The following is a 23,081-nucleotide window of genomic DNA, read 5'->3' on the forward strand; positions in this document are numbered from 1 at the left end:
TACCCTGAAAGCAAAAGCAGCGCCATTATGGAAAGGAGAACCACCAAGCCCTGTTTGTCGTACGCACATCCTCCGTAAATGTTAGCAAATAGAACCAACTAGGCAATATATAAAAAGCATAGTACATAATAATCAAGAAAAGTTTATCTCAGGAAATAAAGGTTGTTTTAACATTAGAAACTCAATCAGTGTAACCCCAGTCATGGACCAAAAGGAGAAAAGGGAGCGTGAGGCCCAGAAACGGGGGTGTGGGAAACATGAAGGGAAGGCAGGGTAATCGCATCAATTGCATAAAACGTTAATCATGACAAGAGCACATACACATGCATGCATACACGTTCTACAACAGTAAAATTTAAGTTGGAAATTATGATAAATGGGGTTAATGTTTCAAGGCTCTTGCTGTCCAAGAGAAAGGTAAATGTATTGGTTAACATTGGACTTTGATAAGAACCTGTACATTAGAATTTCTAATGCAATTACTAAAGAGTAGAAACAGTATGTAACTTGCAGACTACTGGGGGACTAGAATGATAGCAAGTAATCCAAAAGAAGCAAATAGAAAGAAAATAAAATTAAACCTAAATGTGAGTAATTGTTTCCAAGGAAAATGGAATTAAATGTTCCAAGGAAAGTTATGACCAACCTAGATAGCATATTCAAAAGCAGAGACATTTCTTTGCCAACAAAGGTCCTTCTAGTCAAGGCTATGGTTTTTCCAGTGGTCATGTATGGATGTGAGAGTTGGACTGTGAAGAAAGCTGAGCGCCGAAGAATTGATGCTTTTGAACTGCGGTGTTGGAGAAGACTCTTGAGAGTCCCTTGGACGCAAGGAGATTCAACCAGTCCATCCTAAAGGAGATCAGTCCTGGGTGTTCATTGGAAGGACTGATGTTGAAGCTGAAACTCCAGTACTTTGGCCACCTCATGCGAAGAGCTGACTCATTTGAAAAGACCCTGATGCTGGGAAAGATTGAGGGCAGGAGGAGAAGGGGACGACAGAAGATGAGATGGTTGGATGGCATCACTGACTCAATGGACATGGGTTTGGGTAGACTCCAGGAGTTGGTGATGGACAGGGAGGCCTGGCGTGCTGTGGTTCATGGGGTTGCAAAGAGTCGGACATGACTGAGCAACTGAACTGAAATGAATTAAAAGAAAAAGATATCAAATAAGGTTTTTTAAAAAATCAACTGTATTTTGTTTATAAGAGACCCACCTAAAGGATGAAGGTTAAGAGATTTGAAAGAAAAGAAAAAAACAGAACTGCAAACTCTAGCCAACAGCAAGATTGTGTAGTGTCAGAGAAAACACAGTTTAAAGCAAAACGCAGTTCTGGAGATAGTGTCATTTCACTTAATACAGTTGGCAGCTGGCTCTGTTAACAAAGCAGTCAGTAGTTTAAGCAAATTCATGTCTTGCTTGCATGAAGTTCAGTACACATAGTGCTGGTTGGCAGATGTTTTTTCAATGGTCGTTTGGGGATTTAGCTGCTTCCCCACCCCCATCTCTGCCATCTCCTGAGGCCCGGAATACTCTGCAGGCGCCTGTGTGTGGGGCCGAAGGAGTGAATCAGGCAGGTGTTCCCAGCTGGGCTGGAGGGCAGGGCGGTGCACATTAGGATTGCATCCTCTTAGGCGGAGCCCAGGTCGTAAACCAGATTTCACTGCAGGGGAGGCTGTGCCCAGGAGGTAGAAGAGAAAAACCTGGTCAATATGTAGTCTCTGCTGCAGTTTGTAATGATAAAAGGTTCAATTCAAAAGGAAGTCATAATAATTCTATAATATTATGGGTAAGCCATAATATGACTTGTCATAAGTACGGGCGGGTTGGGGGGGGGAATAGACAAATTTACAGTTACAGTAGAGATTTCAGCACTTCTCAGTAATGGATAGAATAAGCAGGCAAAAAAAAAAAAAAAAAAAATCCTGTAAGCACAGATGTTTTATGTAGGATCAATGCCCTTGGTCTAATGTACATATAAGTAACACTCCATCCAAAACTGCACCATGTACAAGGGGTTAGGAGAAGGCAGTGGCACCCCACTCCAGCACTCTTGCCTGGAAAATCCCATGGACGGAGGAGCCTGGTAGGCTACAGTCCATGGGGTCGCTAGGAGTCAGACATGACTGAACGACTTCACTTTCACTTTTCACTTTCATGCACTGGAGAAGGAAATGGCAACCCACTCCAGTGTTCTTGCCTGGAGAATCCCAGGGACGGGGGAGCCTGATGGGCTGCTGTCTATGGGGTCGCACAGAGTCCGACACGACTGAAGCGACTTAGCAGCAGCAGCAGCAGCAGCTCTGGTAGACTCAGAGTGCCTGAGGCAGTGACCAAAATGGTTGTCTAAAGAAGCCTTACAAATGGCTGAGAAAAGAAGTGAAGCGAAAGGCAAAGGAGAAAGGGAAAGATTTACCATCTGAATGCAGAGTTCTCAAAGAATAGCAAGGAGAGAGAAGAAAACCTTCCTAAGTGAACAGTGCAAAGAAATAGAGGAAAACAATAGAATGGGAAAGACTAGAGATCTCTTCAAGAAAACTAGAGATACCAAGGGAACATTTCATGCAAAGATGGGCACAGTAAAGGACAGAAACAGTAAGGGCCTAAGAGAAGCAGAAGATATTAACAAGAGGTGGCAAGAACACACAGAAGAACTTACGAAAAAGATCTTCATGGCCCAGATAACCATGATGGTGTGATCACTCACCTAGAGCCAGACATCCTGGAGTGCGAAGTCAAGTGGGCCTTAGGAAGCATTACTGTAAACAAAGCTAGTGAGGTGATGGAATTCCAGCTGAGTTATTTCAAATCCTAAAAGATGATGCTGTGAAAGTGCTGCATTCAATATGCCAGCAAATTTGGAAAACTCAGCAGTGGCCACAGGACTGGAAAAGGTCAGTTTTCATTCCAATCCCAAAGAAAGGCAATGCCAAAGAATGCTCAAACTACTGCAAAGTTGTGCTCATTTCACACGCAAATAAGGTAATGTTCAAAATCCTTCAAGCTAACCTTCAGCAGTACATGAACCGAGAATTTCCAGATGTTCAAGCTGGTTTTAGAAAAGGCAGAGGAACCCGAGATCAAATTGCCAATATCTGTTGGACCATAGAAAAAGCGAGGGAATTCCAGAAAAATTTCTGCTTCATTGACTATGCTAAAGCCTTTGACTGTGTGGATTACAACAAACTGTGGAAAAGTCTTCAAGAGATGGGAATACCAGACCACCTTACTTGCCTCCTAAGAAACTTGTATGCAGGACAAGAAGCAACAGTTAGAACTGGACGTGGAACAATGGACTGGTTCCAGATTGGGAAAGGAGTACGTCAGGGCTGTATATTGCAGAGTGAATGAATGCTGGGCTGAATGAATCACAAGCTGGAATCAAAATTATTGGGAGAAATATTAACAGTCTCATATATGCAGATGACAACCACTCTAAATAGCCTCTTGAAGAAAGTGAAAAAGGAGAGTGAAAAAGTAGGCCTAAAACTCAACATTCAAAAAGTAAGATCATGGCATGTGGTCCCATCCCTTCATGGCAAATAGATGGGGAATCAATGCAAACAGTGGCAGACTTTATTTTGGGAGGCTCCAAAATCACTGCAGATGGTGACTGCAGCCATGAAATTAAAAGACACTCCTTGGAAGGAAAGCTATGACCAACCTAGACAGCGTATTAAAAAGCAAAGACATTACTTTGCCAACAAATATCCTTCTAGTCAGAGCTATGGTTTTTCCAGTAGTCACATATGGATGTGAGAGTGGGACTGTAAAGAAAGCTGAGCGCCAAAGAATTGATGCTTTTGAACTGTGGTGTTGGAGAAGACTCTTGAGAGTCCTTTGGACTGCAAGGAGATCCAATCAGTCCGTCTTAAAGGAAATCAACCCTGAATATTCATTGGAAGGACAGATGCTGAAGCTGAAGCTCCAGTACTTTGGCCACATAATGTGAAGAGCCGACTTTCTGGAAAAGACCCTGATCCCAGGAAAGACTGAGGGTAGGAGAAGGCAGCGGCAGAGGATGAGGTGGCTGGATGCCATCATTGACTCAATGAACATGAGTTTGAGCAAAGTCTGGGAGACAGTGAAGGACTGGGAACATGGTGTGCTGTAGTTCATGGGATCTCAAAGAGTTGGACCTGACTTAGTGAACAACGAACAACAACAGTTTATAGTAGAGATTTCAGTACATGTCTCACTAATCGATAGATTAAAAAAAAAGCCTGTAAGCACAGATGATTTACATAGGATCAACACCCTTGGCCTAATGTACACGTAAATAATATTCTATCCAAAACCTGCATTGTATACTTTATTTTCAGGCACGTGTAGACATTTATAAAAATTGCCCAAGACTGGGAACCTCCCTGCTGGTCTCGTGGCTAAGACTCTGAGCTCCCAGCACAGCGTTGCTGTTAAGTTCAGTCGCTCAGTTGTGTCCGACTCCTTGCGACCCCATGGACCGCAGCATGCCAGGCCTCCCTGTCTTCCACTGTCTCCCAGAGTTTGTTCATGTCCATTGAGTCATTGATGCCATCTAACCATCTTATCCTCTGCCCACCCCCTTCTCCTTTTGCCTTCCGTCTTTCTGAAAGCATCAGGGTCTTTTCCAGTGAGTCAGCTCTTTGCATCAGGTGACCAAAGTGTTGGAGCTTCAGCAACAGTCATGATTTGAAATAGCATCGTGTCAGTAAATTTGAAAATTAGATGAGATAAACAAATTCCTTGGAAAATGTAACTTTCTAAAAGTAGCTACAGAAAAAATTCCTGTAACCACTAAAAAAAAAACAGAATCAGTAATTAAAATTTTTAGGCACAGATGGCTTCATTGTTAAATTCCACCAGACTTTCAAAGAAGAAATAATTCCAGTTCTACCCAAATACTTCCTCAGAATAAACCAGGGAACACTTCCTAGTTTATTTTATGAGGTTATCATAACTTTGTTACTAAAATCCAGTAGGGATGGTATAACTAGTGTGTTTATAGCAGACAAGGACAAATACTTTACAGCTATTGATTTTTCATTCTCTTGCCAAAGAAACATTCAGAGTTAACTTGCCTTTTGGCAAGAACTATAGTCCCAAGTTTGAGTGATAAACCACTTTGATTTATAAAATGTGATTGAAAAAATATTAAGGTTGTGTATGTACACGTGTTGCCTTAATTGACCTATGTGGCTTACTGGGCAGATTAACACCCATGTTTTATAGTGACTCATCGTATCAGTTCGGGCTCTTTGGGATGTACCTGGACCTTAGTTGTTATCAGCAAAGGGGGATTTACTGGCCACCTAATTAAGAACCCCCAGGCAGGGCTGCTGCAGCTGGGTCCTTCCCCTGCTGTCTTCCTCCTTGTTTGCTCTGTTCTCAAAGAGCCTCTTGACGCCCATGTGCTCATGTTCAAGTTCTTCAGGAAAGAGGGGGAATCTCTGTAAGTCCCAGAGGAGGAAGAAAAGACTTGGTTAATTTTGACTTGGGTTTTGTGTGCTCACAGAGACGAACCAGCTCTGGCCAGTAGTAGGATGCTCTTACTGGCCAGCCACACACACACACACACCATCCCCTTGTGCCTGGGATTTGTAACCAGTGTCTCTGGAAGCTGGTGGACCGAGAGTGCGGGGTTTCAACTGGTCAGAAATTGGAGTGCGGTGACACCTGGAAAAGTGCACGAGTGTTTGGTTTTAAAATACTATCTCGCAGCAGCTGTCAGATGAAAAATCTAATGAGTTTTTCGTCAAAATAATTATAAAATTCTACATGATAAAGAATTTTTAGGACCCTAGGACATAACCATCCAGTTACCAAGAATTAAGGAGTCTGACAAGTTTTGAAAACCTTGAGCAGTGGAAACTCTCATGCCCTTCTTGTGGTGGTGTAAATTACTACAGCTGCTTTGGGAAGTGTAGTGCAGTTGAATATACGCTTACCTCACAGTCTGGCAGTCGCTCTTGCATGTATGTATGCACTGGATGTATCCCCAAATGCTTAAGAAATCTGTGCCAGAAAGATCTTAGGAGTGCTTATGTTGGCTCCAAAGCAGAAACCGAATGGGTAAGTAAACGACGGTGTGTCGCAGAATGGAATCATATACAGCAGTGAAAATAAACAGCAGGGCCCGCAGCAACAACGGAGCAAAACCAAAGCAAGACAGAGGAATATACACTATGTGATCATGCCTGTGTAAAAGTCAGGAGCTGGCAAAGATAAATGACCAGAGCTACAAGCTAAAGAAAAGCTAAAGCTAAAGATAAGCTAAAGAAAAGCAAAGGAAAGGTCACAGTAAGTTAGAGGGATTGATACTTACAGGGGAAGGAAAGGGCTAGGGATCAGAGAAAGGCACCCAGCTTTTTGGGGATTCTAGCAGTGCCCCATTCCGTGGCCTGGGTGGTAGTTGGAGTTCTGTTTGTGTAATAACCTTATGAAACTGTACATACGTGCTTCCTGTGCTTTACTATGTATATATAGTATTTCATGATAAAAGTGATTTTAAAATAACTTACCTGAAGTTATCCAGCCTTTGTAATTTATGTTCACCTCAAAAAATGCAGAAAATCCAAAGCATATGTTTATATAGAATGTTTAAAAATGTTTTCTCTTAAGCTTCTTACTTTATCACGTTTTAGAAATTTCCATTTTTGAAATTCAGTTTTTTAAAAGCTTTAAAAAATCTTTCCGCGTGTGAGTTAACCACGTGTCTTACTTCCTAGGTGAGGGACTCCACTACATTATCTGAAGAAGGATAAAGTTGACTCTGCTTTGCTTCTTTACTGAAGTCTCTTCCTGCCTGGTCAAGCTCAGATATATCCTCTTGCAGCAAACGACACACAGGTATGTCACTAGAAATCTCCATTTGTGTAGGTTTTGCTTCTCCAGCTGTTCCTGGTGTGCCTTTGCATGACAGTGAAGTAATTAAATTCAGAAACATCCTGAACTTACTCATTTTCGACTTTAGCAGTATCCTTCTATAACAGGTGTATCTGAGTGTCTTCTGGATCCGTGGCAGCGTATTTGAGTGTATGTCTCTGACTTCTTTTCTTTTCTTTTAAACCAGCGTTAAACTTTGTGAGTAATAGACATTACCCCTGATGGCTTAGTGACAGTTGATGAGATTGGAAACCGGGGCTGGTGGCGTGCGCCTGCCCCGGGAGGGTGCCGCTGCAGTAGAGGTGCCGGTGCTGAGCGTGGAGGCCTGCCCAGCCGGGGTTGCATCTTCGATACAGGAACTGCTTACTCCTTCACCGTCTTTCTCTGGGAGTTTGAAAGGAAACAAAACACCCTGTGTTTTAATCTCTTAATTTGTGATTGAGTGGCATTTTATTCTTGAAATTAAGAACTCTTTCATATCTTAGAACATTAACGTGAATATAAAATAGGTTTGAAATGTTTGCATCCAAAGTTAGATTTAATACACAGCTATTTTTGATAACATTCAGAAGCATCAAGAAAACTGGTATTTAAAATTTTATTCATAATCACAGCACCATTCAGTTTTCCCCAATCGTCTCAGTTTTTTTAGTTTGAAACAGGGTCCAAACAATTGCGTTTAGCTGCTCTGCCTCCTAAGTGTCACTCAGCTGATTGCTCCACCCCGTCCCTTTTCTTCCTGGCATTTTCTGTGTCGGTTGTTTTGTAGTCAGGGGTGTCCCCGTTTACGTGGAACACATTCTTCTGTCCTTTTATTTCCTGGGAGGTGGGAGGTGGATCTAGAGGTTTGAGCGGCTCAGCCTTTGAGCTCAGCGCTCGGAGGTGGTGGTACGTGCATCTGCTCTGGTCCGCGTGGCGCTCGGCTCTCGGACCCGTGGTCGTTAGGGGTCAATAAATGATGATGGTGAAAGTCTCATCCTTTACTTTGCCTTGATTCACTGAAATCCTATTTGGTTACCCTAAGGGACAGTTAGATAGAAGCAGGAGGACGAATGCCTGATTCTTTCTCCTTATGGGTTCTCAAGACAATGAGACAGTCTCATAGCCGCTTCACAAGTGACCAGGGAAGAAGGGCCAGTATAAACTCGTGAATGTAAACATATGTGGTGCGTTTCAGAACACGGTAGCTATTATTCTCATAGATGCGAGGATTGTGCCACTTTTGCGGTGGAGCCTCTGTAAGTTGACTCCTTGTCCTTCGCTCTCTGAAATGGTAAGAGGTTGTAGATTCGTTGTGTGCTTTTTCACCCCAGACCTGGAACTGGCTGTTTGTCTAAGCAGCTCTGCCTCCCTCTTGTAGAACATGGTGTCTTGCGACCACAACCTGTACACTCGGAATCATCGTTGCCGCAGGGCTGGTTACTGTCCTGGACCTTTTTGGTGGACGGCCAGAGTATTTTCAGAAATCTAGCTCTCTTTCCTGATCCTTATAGTCTGTCTCTTCTCTCTTCCACAGGTAACATTTAAAAAACTTTTGGTTTATCTACTGTAATATGGGCTTCCCTTGTAGCTCAGTCAGTAAAGAATCTGCCAGCAGTGCAGGAGACCCAGGTTTGATCCCTGGGTTGGAAATATCCCCTGGAGAAGGAAATGGTAATCCACTCCAGTATTCTTGCCTGGAAAATCTCATGGACAGAGGAGCCTGGTGGGCTGCAGTCTATGGGGTTGCAAAGAGTCGGGCACGACTGAGCAACTAACACTTACTTAGTATAATATAAGTACTTGTGTGTGTCTGTGCCCACAGCCCTCTTTCCTTAAAAATAGTAGTGTACAGTACAAGCTTTTCTCCATATTTTTTAAAATTTAACAACATATCATGAGCTTGTGGCATAGTCATATACAGGGATTCTCCTCATCCATTTTAACAGCTGTTTAGTGTTCACTGTGTTGGTTGTTATATTATAGAAGAAGACTAACTTAAAAATATGTTGGCATTATTCAATATGTGTTTCTCCTGCATATAAAAGTCATCAATTTGTCCAGCTGCAGATTTCCCAGTGATTTTGGGACCAGGCAAGTACATTGCTAATCTTGGCCTGGTTTTCCTTATGGGTAAACTAGAAGACTTGGACTAGAAGCTCAGGATGAGTTATTTTAGCTGAAAGAGACTGCAGATGAGGAAACTGTACCTCAGAGCATCTCCCTGGCCACGGAGTGAGCACCCTATAACCAGGGTTGTGACGTGCCATGGAATCGGCAGGTATTGTTGAGTGATCGTATGTCAGAATCAGGGAGGCAAGGGCAGGTCTGCCGTGGGCAGCTAGCCGGGTGACAGCGTCACTCCCCGAGATGAGAGCGGGTCTCTGAGTAGGTCGAGGCGTGCCGAACAGCCATGGGAAGCGCCAAAGACAGCAGATTCTGTCTGGGCTGCACTGACCACGGGCCTCCTGTGCAGCTGAGGGGGAGTGGGTTGTCCGGGAGCTCCGCGAGCGTGGGGCTCGGAGCGGGGGCTCCTCTGTGCGGGTCTGATTACCCAGCAGGACAGAGAAGGGGCCTGGATCAGCACCTGAACAGCTCCCACCTCAACACCACCGGTGGCAAAAGGGGAGCTGGTGAAAGAGAGGGGTCAGGAGCTCAGAGCTAAGAGCCGCTGACTTTTGGCATCTCATGTCGTATTCTCCAAGTGATTTAAATATTGTAATCCACTCCTGAATGGTGCCATGTTCCATGCTTTCACTCCGATTTCCTAGTAAAGTCGTTGCTTCAGGAAAGCGCGCCGTCTCACAGCCTGCAGCCCCAGAGCCTCCAGGCCGGGCATGGCTTGGGGCAGCCTCTCCAGGAAAGGTGCTGCCCGCTCTGAGTCGCTGTCAGGCGGACAGAGCCCTCAGCTCCTTCCTGTCCAGATGGCTGGGCTCTGGCTCTGGTCCAGAAGCGGCCAGAGTTGAATGAACCCTTGTTTAACATCCTAAGTCATTTGCACCGAGCGATATTGGCAGTGCTGGGTCTCAGGCAGCTATTGTTTTCCTAAAGAATTTGAGACCAAGTTTCGTATTATGGTTTGATCAGGTTCCTTTCCAGCCATCTGCCTGCGTCAGTCTCTCTCTCCCCCTCCCTCTCTCCTACGCGGGGCTTTTTCATGTGCGATGAGGAGCGGCCTGTTTGTCTGGTAAGAGTCCAGGCCCCTCTGTGCTTTCCCAGTGAGTTAGCCACAGGCGGCTCCCTGCAGAGCGTCGGGCATCAGGTGTCCTGAGCAGTCAGTGTGCTGAAATGTCTGCATAACTGTGGATTGCCAGAGCGCTTTTTTATCAACAGGGCACACCTGTCTGCCTGTGGCTTTCTCCCTTCCTCGGCCTCGCATGGATGATGTTTTAATCTCCCTCGTGGGCTTGACGTGGAGCGGGTTTTCCTGCGTCTCTGTTGTTTAGCACTTTCTTGCTGGCAGGAGCCATTTTCTTTGTTTATCTGATGCTTCCCTTTTTTGGTTTTCCCCGGGCTTTCCAACCCTTGGAGCACCTTCTGTCAGCAGATGTGCATTTGTTTCCAGTTTCTAATCTCCAAGTGTAGCTCAACTTAAACCACCAAAGCAAGGGACATAAAATAAATCATCAGCGTAATGGAAATGCAGAGCAAAGTCGCTCTTCACTGTGTTTCTGAGTCCAGGTACACCTCAGCTTTGCCAGCAAAGGTCCGTCCAGTCAAAGCTATGGTTTTTCCAGTAGTCATGTAAAAATGTGCGAGTTGGATCATAAGGGAAGCTGAGCGCTGAAGAATTGATGCTTTTGAACTGTGGTTTTGGAGACTTCAAGGAGATCCAACCAGTCCATCCTAAAGGAAATCAGTCCTGAATATTCATATGGAAGGACTGGTGCTGAAGCTGAAACCCCAATACTTTGATCACCTGATGCAAAGAGCTGACTCATTGGAAAAGACCCTGATGCTGGGAAAGACTGAAGGCGGGACGAGAAGGGGACAACAGAGGATGAGATGGTTGGATGGCATCATCAACTCAATGGACATGAGTTTGAGTAAGCTCCAGGAGTTGGTAATGGACAGGGAAGCCTGGCATGCTGCAGTCGATGGGGTCGCAAAGAGTCAGACACAACCGAGCAACTGAACTGAGTGAGTGATGCCTCAACTGAGTGAGGAGCTGGTTAGAAGCTAAAACTTTATGAAACCGATTTCTCAAATAGAGACTTTTTTCATTTGGATAAAAATATGGCCTCAAAATACAATAAATTCATACCTAAACACACAGCAAGCAGTAAATAATATAGTAACAGAGCAGTAATTCTGCTCCGTCGGAAGCTGCAGCGTCGGAATTCTCGCCCTGTGAACGCCAGGCCCCACGTTCGTTCCTGCCCACCTCCCCGCGGTGTGGGCCTGCGCCCGCACCTAGGCCGCTGCTTCCTGGGGCTCCAGCCCCGCCTCCTGTCCGGGTCCTCCGGGCGCACGGACGTGGGGGCCATCCTTGAGCCCACGCTTGCCCTTCACGGTCTCTCCCTTTGCGCTGTCTCCGCCTGGCGTGTCTGCCGTTCCTGTTGGGCAGGACGTTTCTCTGTGTGTGGAAGCAGATGTCCTCTTTCCAGACCTAACGCTGGGGTGAGGCCGGGAAGGTGAAGCGACCACCGGGCCTGGGGCTCCATGTCCCATGACCCCGTGTGCTCACTGGCGCCACGTGCTTCCCGTCTGTGGGTGCTGCAGCCCCTGAGTCTCTTCCCCAGATCAGGCTGTTCAGCACCAGTCTGCAGGTCCCTGAAAGCTGCCTCCACCATCTCTTTAAGGCCTCTGACTGCGTTTGCATCATTTTTCTTCATCAGCACAATCATTATTTTAAGTATAATTTTTGTTAACCTGTAATTGTCACATCTAAACTTTAGGATTAACGGAAAATTTAACTATTTTATACCCACATATAAGTAAGTGAAATAAAGGTATTTATTTTAAATCAAGAAATCTAGTCAAAGGTTTCCACAAGTCCCCCATTTTAGAAGCTTCCAGAGATGGGACTTTGCTTACTCACCGATGCTTCTGGTGGTCAGCCTCTGCGTGGGGCACAGGTAGGCTTCCTGGCCACGCCCAGGTGGGCGTGAATGAACAGAGACAGATGTAGGTGAGAAATGACCATCACAGGTATTCTAGATAAAATGAGCAGGTTAATTTTGTATGTTTGTTTTAGAGAATTATAATTAGAACCAAGGAGCTTTTTTTTAACAGTGGTTTTTAGTTTGGGGGTCTTTGAGCATAGTGTTAGCTCTTATTGCTGCACTTAGAGCAGATATTGTTCCAGCCGAAGATCAAGAAGGGGTTCTGTTATTTTTTTGCCAGGGTCAGTATGGAGTGGTTATCAAGCTCAGTGATGAAGAAAGACATCAGAGTGTCTAAGCTCTTTAGATTCCATACTTCTTGTTAAAACTTTTTTTTACAGTTTTTTATTACGAAAAATGTCATTTAAACCATTCAAAATGTACAGTCAGTGGGTTTTATTTAGTATATTCACAGTGTTGTATGGCCATCATCGCTGTCTATTTCTAGAACATTTTCATCCCGAGAAGAAGCTCCATTCAGTCTCTCTTATTCTCCGCTCGCCTCAGCCCCTGTCAGCCATGCTCTGCCGTCCGTCTCGTGGATCTGCTTGTTCTGGACATGACACACAGGTGGAGGCAGGCGGTGCGCGGCCTTCTGTTTCTGGCTCCTGTTACTCTAGCGAAACGTTTTGAGGGTTTTCCCATGGTGCACCATGTGTCAGCGCTTTATTTTTTTATGGCTAATGATAGTACATTATATAGACACATATACCTTTTGTGTATCCAGTCATCTCTTGACAGACCTTTGGACTGAATAGTCTTGTCTATTTTGAAGATTGCTGCTCTGAACCTGCATGTCAAGTCTTTGTGTGACGTACATTATTCACTTCTTTTGGGTGTATACACAAGAGTGGGATTACTGGGTCATAGGGTCACTCTCTGTTAACTTTTTTGAGGAACTGCCAAATTGTTTTCTACAGTGATGATGAACCATTTTATGTTCAGCAATGTATGAGGGTTCCAGCTTCTTCATATTCCTCACCAACACTTGAAGTTTTCCATTTTTTTAAATTACAGCCACCCTAGTAGCTGTGAAGTAGTATCTCGTGATGGTTTATTTTTTTAAAAAGTAGGTTTTTTTAATTGGCATAAAATTGACAGAACATAAGATTAACTGTTTTAAAGTGAGCAATTCAGTGGCATATAGTACGTTCACAGGTTGTAACCACAACCTCCCTCTGGTCCCAGACATTCTCATTTCCTCAAAAGGAAACCCTGGACCCATTAAGCAGGTAGCCCTCGTTGCCTTCTCCTCGTCTCCTGGGCAGCCTGGCTCTGGACTTGCCTGTTATGCACGTTTCATACGAATGGAGTCGTGCATGTGTGACCTTTGGCTTTTGACGTCTTGCACATAGCATGCTATTTTCCAGGTTCACCCATGTTGCAGCCTATATCGCCATCACTTCATTTCTTTTTATGCCTGAGTAATATTTACACTCCCCCCATTTTGTTTCGGAAAAGGTAGTGGCACCCCACTCCAGTACTCTTGCCTGGAAAATCCCATGGACGGAGGAGCCTGGTAGGCTGCAGTCCATGGGGTCGCTAAGAGTTAGACACGACTGAGCGACTTCACTTTCACTTTTCACTTTCATGCATTGGAGAAGGAAATGGCAACCCACTCCAGTGTTCTTGCCTGGAGAATCCCAGGGATGGGGGAGCCTGGTGGGCTGCCGTCTATGGGGTCACACAGAGTCGTACACGACTGAAGTGACTTAGCAGCAGCAGTAGCAGCATTTTGTCTATTCGTTCTTCTGTTGATGCTCATTTGGGTTGTTTCTACTGTGAATGATACTACTATAAACATGTCTGCACATATATTGATTTGAGTACCTGTTTTCAGTTGTTTGGGGTATACACCTAAGAGCACAATTGCTGGGTGCAGATGGTGACTGCAGCCACGAAATTAAAAGACACTTACTCCTTGGAAGGAAGGTTATGACCAACCTAGACAGCATATTAAAAAGCAGAGACATTACTTTGCCAACAAAGGTCCGTCTAGTCAAGGCTATGGTTTTTCCAGTGGTCATGTATGGATATGAGAGTTGGACTGTGAAGAAAGCTGAGCGCCGAAGAATTGATGCTTTTGAACTGTGGTGTTGGAGAAGATTCTTGACAGTCCCTTGGACTGCAAGGAGATCCAACCAGTCCATTCTGAAGGAGATCAGCCCTGGGATTTTTTTGGAAGGAATGATGCTAAAGCTGAAACTCCAGTACTTTGGCCACCTCATGCGAAGAGTTGACTCATTGGAAAAGACTCTGATGCTGGGAGGGATTGGGGGCAGGAGGAAAAGGGGACGAGAGAGGATGAGATGGCTGGATGGCATCACTGACTTGATGGATGTGAGTCTGAGTGAACTCCGGGAGTTGGTGATGGACAGGGAGGCCTGGTGTGCTGCGATTCATGGGGTCGCAAAGAGTCGGACACAACTGAGCGACTGAACTGAACTGAACTGATTGGTAATTCTGTGTTTAACTTTTTGAGAAACTGAAAATGTTTTCCACAAAAAACTAATCCATTTTGTTTCCACCAGCAGTATATGAAGATTTCAGTTTCTCTGCATCATCAACAATACTTGTTGTTTTACCTTGTTAAAAAAAAAATCATAGCCATCCTGGTAGGTGTGAAGTGATAACTCACTGTGGTTTTGATTGGTAATTCCCTAGTGACTAATGGTGTTGAAGATCTCTTCATGCGCTTATTGGCTGTCTCTGTGTTTTTCTTGGAGAAATGTTTATGCACATCCTTTGCCTGTTTTTTAGTTGAGTTGTTCGTCTCCTGGTTGTTGAGCTGTAAGAGCTCTTTGTATGTTCTGGGTGTTAGACTCTGACCGGATACACGGTTTGCAGATCTTGTTGTTGTTCTTTGTTCAGTCACTGCGTTGTCTGACTGTTTGCGGCCCCGTGGACTGCAGTCCACTGGGTTTCCCCATCCTTCAGTATCTCCCAGAGTTTGCTCATACTCATGTCCATTGAGTGAGTGATGCCACCCAACCATCTCATCCTCTGTTGTCCCCTTCTCTTCCATCCTGAAATTGTTCCCAGCATTAGCGTCTTTTTCAGTGAGTTGGCTCTTTGCATCAGGTGGCCAAAGTATTGGAGCTTCAACTTCTGCATCAGTCCTTCTGATGAATATTCAGGGTTGCTTTCCTTTAAGATAGACTTGTTTGATATCCTTACTGTCCAAGGGACTCTCTTAAGTCTTCTCCAACACTACAGTTCGAAAAGCATCTGTACTTTGGCGCTCAGCCTTCCAAGTCTCACCTCTGTACATGACTACTGGAAAAAACATAGCTTTGATTATACAGACCTTTGTTGGCAAAGTGATGTCTCTGCTTTTTAATAATGCTGTCTAGGTTTGTCATAGCTTTCCTTCCAAGGGGCAAGCATCTTTTAATTTCATGGCTGTAGTCCCCGTCCTTAGTGATTTTGAAGCCCAAGAAAATAAATAGCTCTCCCATTTTTTTGTCTTTTCACATTCTTGGTAGTGTCCTTTTATATACAAAAGTTTTCAAATTTTGTGAGACCAATTTATCTTCTTTTTCGTCGTTGCCTGTGCTTTTAGGGTCATATCTAAGAATCCTTTGCCAGATTCCGCATCATGAAAACCTGTCCCTGTGTTTTCTTCTAAACTTTATGGTGTTGCATGCGTGCTAAGTCACTTCAGTCATGTCCGACTCTGCGACCATAAGGACTATAGCCTAGGAGGCTACTCTGTCCATGGAATTCTCCAGGCAAGAATACCAGAGTGGGTTCCATGACCTCCTCCAGTAGACCTTCCTGACCCAGGGATCAAACCTGCATCTCTTACATCTCCTGCATTGGCAGGTGGGTCTTTACCACTGGCGCCACCTGGGAAGCCCTTTACAGCGTGAGTTCTTATATTTTAGTTGCTCATCCATTTTAAGTTAGTTTATGTGTCTGGAGTGAGGCAGGGGTCTAAGTTCATTCGTCTCCCTGGATACCCAGTTGTTTCAGAGACTGCTTTTTTCCAACTAAATAGTACTGACATCCTTGTCAAAAATCGTTTGCCTGTGGACGTATGGATTTGTCTCTGGGCTCCCAGTTCTGTTTTCTATGTGCCGGTCCTTATGCTAGTATTTCACTATTTTGATTACTGTCATTTTGTAGGAAGTTTTGAAGTAGTAAGCTTGAAAAGTCTTTCAACTTTGTTTTGCTTTTTCGATACTGTTTTGACTCTTGCCATTCCATGTGAATTTTTTAAATTTTTTTTTAATTGAAGGATAATTGCTTTACAGAATTTTAGAATCAGATTTCTCACTTCTGTAAAAGGCCACTGGAATTCGGATAGAGATTGCATTGACTCTGTAGATTGCTTCAGGCAATATGTTTGTTATGGGTCTCTAGAGAAAGAGAAGCAATTTGTATGTAAAGAGATAGTTATTCTAAGGAATTGGGGCTCACACAACTATGGAGGCAGGCCAGTCCCAAGATCTACAGTGTAAGTTGGCAACTAGAAGAGCCAGTGGCTTAGTTCCAGTCTGAGTCGAAAGGCCTGAAAATCAAGAGGGCTAATGGCGTAGTTCAGTTCACACACTCAGTCATGTCTGACTCTTTGCAACCCCATGGACTGCAGCACACCAGGCTTCCCTGTCTATCACCAACTCCCAGAGCTTGCTCAAACTCTTGTCCATCAAGTCGGTGATGCCATTCAACCATCTCTTCCTCTGTCATCCCCTTCTTCTCCTGTTTTCAGTCTTTCCCAGCATCAGGGTCTTTTCCAATGAGTCAGTTCTTCCCATCTGATGGCCAAAGTATTGGAGCTTCAGCTTCAGCATAAGTCCTTCCAGTGAGCATTCAGGACTGATTTCCTTTAGGATTGACTCTGATCTCTTTGCAGTCAAAGGGACTCACAAGAGTCTTTCCCAACACTACAGTTCAAAAGCATCAATTCTTCAGCGTTTAGCTTTATGGTCCAGCTCTCACATCCAAAATGACTACTGGAAAAACCAGTAGTTTGGGCTTTGACTAGATGGACCTTTATCGGCAAAGTAATGTCTCTGCTTTTTAATATGCTGTCTAGGTTGGTCATAAGTTTTCTTCTAAGGAGAAAGCATCTTTTAATTTCATGGCTGCAGTCACCATCTACATTGATTTTGTAGCCCACAAAAATAAAGTCTGTCACTGTTTCCATTGTTTCCCCATCTATTTGCCATGAAGTGATGGGAACAGATGCCATGATCTTAGTTTTCTGAATGTTGAGTTTTAAGCCAACTTTTTCACTCTCCTGTTTCACTTTCATCAAGAGGCTCTTCAGTTCCTCTTTGCTTTCTGCCATAAGGGTGGTATCATCTGCATATCTGAGGTTATTGATATTTCTCCCAGCAATCTTGATTCCAGCTTGTGCTTCATCTAGCCTGGCATTTTGCATGATGTTCTCTGCATGTAAGTTAAATAAGCAGGGTGACGATATATAGCCTTGATGTACTCCTTTCCCGATTTGGAACCAGTCCATTGTTCCATGTCCAGTTCTAACTGTTACTTATTGTCCTGCATGCAGATTTCTCAGGAGGCAGGTCAGGTGGTCTGGTATTCCTATCTCTTGAAGAATTTTCCAGAGTTTATTGTGATCCACACAGTCAAGTATAATCAATAAAGCAGAAGTAGATGTTTTTCTGGAAATCTCTTGCTTTTTCTGTGGTCCAGCAGATGTCGGCAATTTGATCTCTGGTTCCTCTGCCTTTTCTAAGTTCAACTGGAACATCAGGAAGTTCACGGTTCATGTTCTATTGAAGCCTGGCTTGGAGAATTTTGAGCATTACTTTGCTAGCGTGTGAGATGAGTACAATTGTGCGGTGGTTTGAACATTGTTTGGCACTGCCTTTCTTTGAGATTGGAATGAAAACTGATATTTTCCAGTCCTGTTGCCACTGCTGAGTTTTCCAAATTTGCTGGCATATTGAGTGCAGCACTTTCACAGCATCATCTTTTAGGATTTGATTCCATCACCCCCACTAGCTTTATTCATAGTGATGCTTCCTAAGGCCCACTTGACTTTGCATTCCAGGATGTCTGGCTCTAGATGAGTGATCTCACCATCATGGTTATCTGGGTCATGAAGATCTTTTTGTATAGTTCTTCTGTGTATTCTTGCCACCTCTTCTTAATACCTTCTGCTTCTGTTAGGTCCATACTTTTTCTGCCTTTATTGTGCCCATCTTTGCATGAAACATTCCCTTTCATCAAAAGGGACAGGAAGGGTGTGTTTTCTATCCAAAACCCAGGCTTCAGATCCAGGAAGAGCTGATATTTCCTTTTCAGTTTGAATGCAGGAAAAAAAGCCAGTGTGTCAATTTGAAGACAGGCACAAAGACTCCTCCTTACTTGGGGAAAGGGCAGACTTTTTTGTTCCATTTAGGTATTTGATTGAATGAGGCTCACCCACATTAGGGAGGGCAGTCTGCTTTATTCAGTCTACCTATTTAAATGTTAATCTCATCCAACACCCTCACAGGAACACCTAGAATAATATTTGATCAGCTATCTAGGCACCTTGTGACCCCAACAAGTTCACACATAAAATTAACCATCAGAAGTAGTATTGCGATCATAATATTGTCTTCCAGTCCATGAACATAGATTTGTTTTGGAGCAGACACATACCTTACCGTTTAATAGTGTGTTCTTTCTTTCAGCAATTGTGAACAAATTGTTCACATATTGGTTAAATTTATTCCTAGGTAATTGATTCTTCTGGATGCTATTATAAATGGAGTTGGTTTCTAAATCAGTTTGTTGCTGTTGTGTAGAAACAGAAATGATTGTTTCTTTGTTGGCGTTTGTGTCCTGCAACTTTGGTGAATTCTTTTATTAGTTCTGGTTACTTTCTTGTGAAGTCTTTGGGGTTTTCTATCCATAGGATCATACCGTCTGTGAATAGGGCTGGTTTTCTTTCTTTTTTTCTAATTTGGATGCCTTTCATTTCTTTTTCTTGCCTAATTGCTCTGGATAGAATTTCCATATAATACTGGGTAACAGTGGTGAAAGCTTGCATCCTTCCCTTCTTCCTGATCTTTCACCATTAAATGTGGGTTTTTCACAAATCCCTTTTATCCTTTATCACGTAAAGGAAAAGTGAAGATGCAAGTATTGATTGCTCAGTCATATCCGACTCTTTGTGGCCCCGTGAACTGTAGCCTCAAGAAGGCGATGACACCCCACTCCAGTACTCTTGCCTGGAGAATCCCATGGATGGAAGAGCCTGGAAGGCTGCAGTCCACGGGCTTGCTGAGGGTCAGACACGACTGAGCGACTTCACTTTCACTTTTCACTTTCATGCATTGGAGAAGGAAATGGCAACCCACTCCAGTCTTCTTGCCTGGAGAATCCCAGGGACAGGGGAGCCTGATGGGCTGCCGTCTATGGGGTTGCACAGAGTTGGACATAACTGAAGTGACTTAGCAGCAGCAGCAGCAGCAGCAGAACTGTAGCCTGCCAGGCTCCTCTGTCCATGGAATTCTCCAGCCATTCCCTTCTCCAGGGTATCTTCCTGACTCAGGGATTGAAACCGGGTCTCCTGCATTGCAGATGGATTCTTTTATCATCTGAGCTACCAGGGAAGCCCCATATCAAGGAAGTTCCCTCTTATTCCTAGTTTCTAAGGATTTTTTTAATGAAAGGGTATTTAATTTTGTCCACTTGTTTTTCTACACCAGTTGAGATGATCATGTGTATTTTACCCTTGTTCTGTTACTGGGTATATTACATTGATTGATTTTCTTATACTGAACCACTCTTAACCTTCCTGGGACAAATTCCACTTGATCGTGGTGTAGAATACATTTAATGTGCTTTAGGGCTTAGTTTTCTAGTATTTTGTCGAGTCTTCATTTTTGAAACATGGTATTTTGGGGGGGCGGGGACAGAGGATTCTTAGTTGATATTTTTTTCTTTCAGCCATTCAAAAATATTATCCTATTGTCTTCTGTCCTCCATTGTTTCTGATGAGAGGTCAACTGTTAATCTTCTTGAGGAAATCCTTTTATGTAAGGAGTCACTTCTCTTGCTGCTTTCAGAATTTTCCTTCTTTCCTCCAGCAGTTCAACAATAATGTGTATTAGTATAGATGAGTTTAACTTGCATAGAGTTTGTTGAGTTTCCTGAATGTGCAAATTAATACTTTTCATTAAAAATAGGAAATTCTTGTCCATTATCTTTTAAAATATTCTTTTCACCTTTTCTCTCCCTCCTCTCCTTTCTAGGACTCCCAGGATAATGTATATGTTGGAATGATTGATAGTGCCCCATAGGTCTCTAAGCTCTTTGCATTTTTCTTTATTATTTTTCTTTATTACTTTTTCCTTCTGTTACTTAGACTGGATAAACTCGATTGTCTTATCTTCAAATCTCAATTGGCCTATCTTCAAGTTCTCTAATTCTTTCTTCTATCTATTCAGTTCTCCTGTTGAGCCCCTTTATTGAATTTTTCTTTTCCATCATTGTGCTTTTTAACTCCAGGATCTCCATTTGGTTCCTTTAAAACTTTATTGATTTTTATTGATATTTCGTGTTTCATGAGACACTGTTCAGATGGTTCCTTTTGCTTTTCTGGACACGGTTCCCTTTGTCTCTTTGAGCTCATGCACAGCTGTAAGTCTCATGTCTGTGTTTCCTCCTAGACAGTTTCTATTACTTGCCTTTTTTTTTTTTTCTCCCTGTATGTGGGCCATGCTTCCTTATTTCTTGCCTGACTGACAATTTTTTGTTGAAAATGGACATTTTGAATATTATAATATGGCAAAGATAGAAATGAGATTCTCCCCAGTATTTCTTGCTGCTTGTTTTAGTTACTATTTGCATAATGACTTTTTTGAGCTGATTTTGTAAAGTCCACATGCTTTATCATGAGTAGTCACCGAAGTCTCTGTTCCACCAGTGTAGTAGTCAGCTAAGAATCAGATAGAGATTTTCTATAAGTGCCTGGAACCAAAATTATCTCTGAATCTCTTCCCACAGGGTATACGTGGGCATCAGGGTATGTTTTCAGCACCCAGCCAGGCAGTTGGCAAGTTTGCCTTAGCATTACTTCCTGCTTGTACAGAACCTGAAGATCAGCCAGAGGTGAGAGTTCAGGGTCTTCTTGGATCTCTCCTGAGCGTGCACACAGCCCTGAGCATGTGCATGGCCTTCTGGGATCCTGGTAACACGTTGGAGCTCTTCAGAGCCCTCGTTTCCCAGCATTTCCTGTCAACCTTTTGGTTTGTCTCTCGTTTTCTTCTACCATTACTCGTTGGCCCAGCCAGCAGCGACTAATCCATTTGCCTCTGAGTGTTTTTAGGACAGTCCCCCAGCCCCACCGTGGCTGCCTCAGCGCTGGGAGAGTCCTGAGTCTGATGAGGTCAAGCCGTTTGAGCGGGTCTTCTGGGGAGCCACCAGATAGGTCGTAACTACTCCTGAAACTCTTTGCATGTGAGTGTGTTCCGCTCCACCTGCCCCCGGCATCCAGCCAGTCCCTGTGCTGGGATTGCAGGCTTCTGTCTTCCAGGCCACTGCCTCTTAGGGAGAGGGCCAGGGCTGGGGAAAGCGCTGCAGAGCTCACTGTCCTCTCCGAGATGCAGCAGGTTTCTGTTGATTAAGCATCCCTCTGATTGCTGTAAGCTTTCCGTTTAGGTTTTAGAGTTCCACACAGGTTGTTTCTGACAGATCTTGCCATCTTTTTTCTTGCTTTTTTTGAAGGATGAACCTTTGGAGTTATGTACTCAGCCGTCTTCACTGACATCACTCACGTCTGTTCTTAACCTGGCGACCAATTTTGAATTTACCTCATTTATGTCCACCCCACCTGATTTCAGAAAGGAGTTAAGTTGGCTTACAGTGGTGAACAGTATGAGAGATAAATTAATATTCGTGTCCTCCCTGGTTGCTTTTGAAAACTTTGGTCTTGCAGATAGACGTTTTATTTCCTTTGATGGTCTTGAGGTTTTCACCCTCCCTGCCACGCAGATGGGCGGGCACCTGAAGCAGGTTCACTCTGGCGGTTCCGCTGCCCGACCTTGTGTGTGGCCTTAGAATGGCACACCCATCGGCGGCCAGGTTGAACAGTGCTCAGTCTCACTGCCGTCTGCCTCTGGGCTTGTTGGGGAAAATTCGCCTCCAGTGACGGTCTTCCTAGATCCGAAACTTCCTTTTCCTCAGGACACAGTCAGCGGATAATTGTCTTAAGACTTAAGATACCATCCTGTTGTCTTGGTTGTTTCAGGAGGTGATTAGGTGATTTCAATCAGAAATTAGGTTTGCTTTCAATCAGAACTGGCATCTTACAGTGACCTTGATCGTCGGGGAGTCTGGGATTGGCGGTAAACCTGAGTGGGTTTATTCATCCACCTGTCCTGGTACCAGGGAGGACCGTGGGCCAGCTGAGGCCCACATCTGCCATCTCACTGACAGAGCAGGGCGTGGGCTTGCCCCCTGGGCCCTGCTCGGGGTCCATGTAATTTCTTTTTTAAACGAGTTCTTGTTTAGGTAGAAAATTTCCCTTGAGTAATGTGAGTCTGTTTGACATAGTTGGTGGCTCATTATTTGAGCAGAACACCCTTCTTTTGGGAATGATTCTGTGATAGAAGTAGAACTGCTTTCAGTTTGGTTCCCTATATGTTAGGTTGTCCTTTTTCATCAGCATCACCCATAAGCTAATCTGAATCTTTTTAAAAGGCCAAGAGGTACAGATAAAGATATCCTTTAAAAGGATACATTTGACTACATTAAAATTAAGAACTTCACTTCATTAAAATGCAGAAAGTTAAAGTGAAGCCACAACCTAAGGGGAAAACATATACATATAACTAACAAGAGATTAGCAGTCAGAACATATGAATCACCGCTACAAATCAATATTGTAAAAGACCAATAACCCAATTAAAAAATTCAGACACAGTCAGGCATTTCAACAGAAGGAAAAGCACAAATGGCCAGTGAGCACATGAAAATATGCTAAACCTATTTAATTATCAGAGTAAGGAAGAAAAGGGACCCTCGTACCTGCTAGATTGGTGGAAATTAAGCTGTCCAATGGTGCCCAGCGTTGGTAAGAGGGTGGGTTAGCGAAGCTTGTGAACTGGCCATGCCAACACCCTGCAAACCAGCCGTTCCTGTGAACTCTAGATGTGAAGCTCA

General features: G+C 43.8%; 1 protein-coding gene across 2 annotated transcripts in view; it reads left to right on the forward strand.

Moving 5' to 3' along the window:
* TRAF3 (TNF receptor associated factor 3) overlaps positions 1 to 23,081 on the forward strand; it is a 116,275-nt gene that overhangs the window by 55,483 nt on the left and 37,711 nt on the right. For both annotated transcript variants that reach the window (XM_061395409.1, XM_061395410.1), the window contains exon 2: positions 6,711 to 6,831. The gene's annotated coding sequence lies outside the window, so the exon portion shown is untranslated. The remainder of the gene's footprint in view (positions 1 to 6,710; positions 6,832 to 23,081) is intronic.

The sequence above is a fragment of the Bos javanicus genome, chromosome 21 (assembly GCF_032452875.1).
Source record: "Bos javanicus breed banteng chromosome 21, ARS-OSU_banteng_1.0, whole genome shotgun sequence".
NCBI classification, from domain to species: Eukaryota; Metazoa; Chordata; class Mammalia; order Artiodactyla; family Bovidae; genus Bos; species Bos javanicus.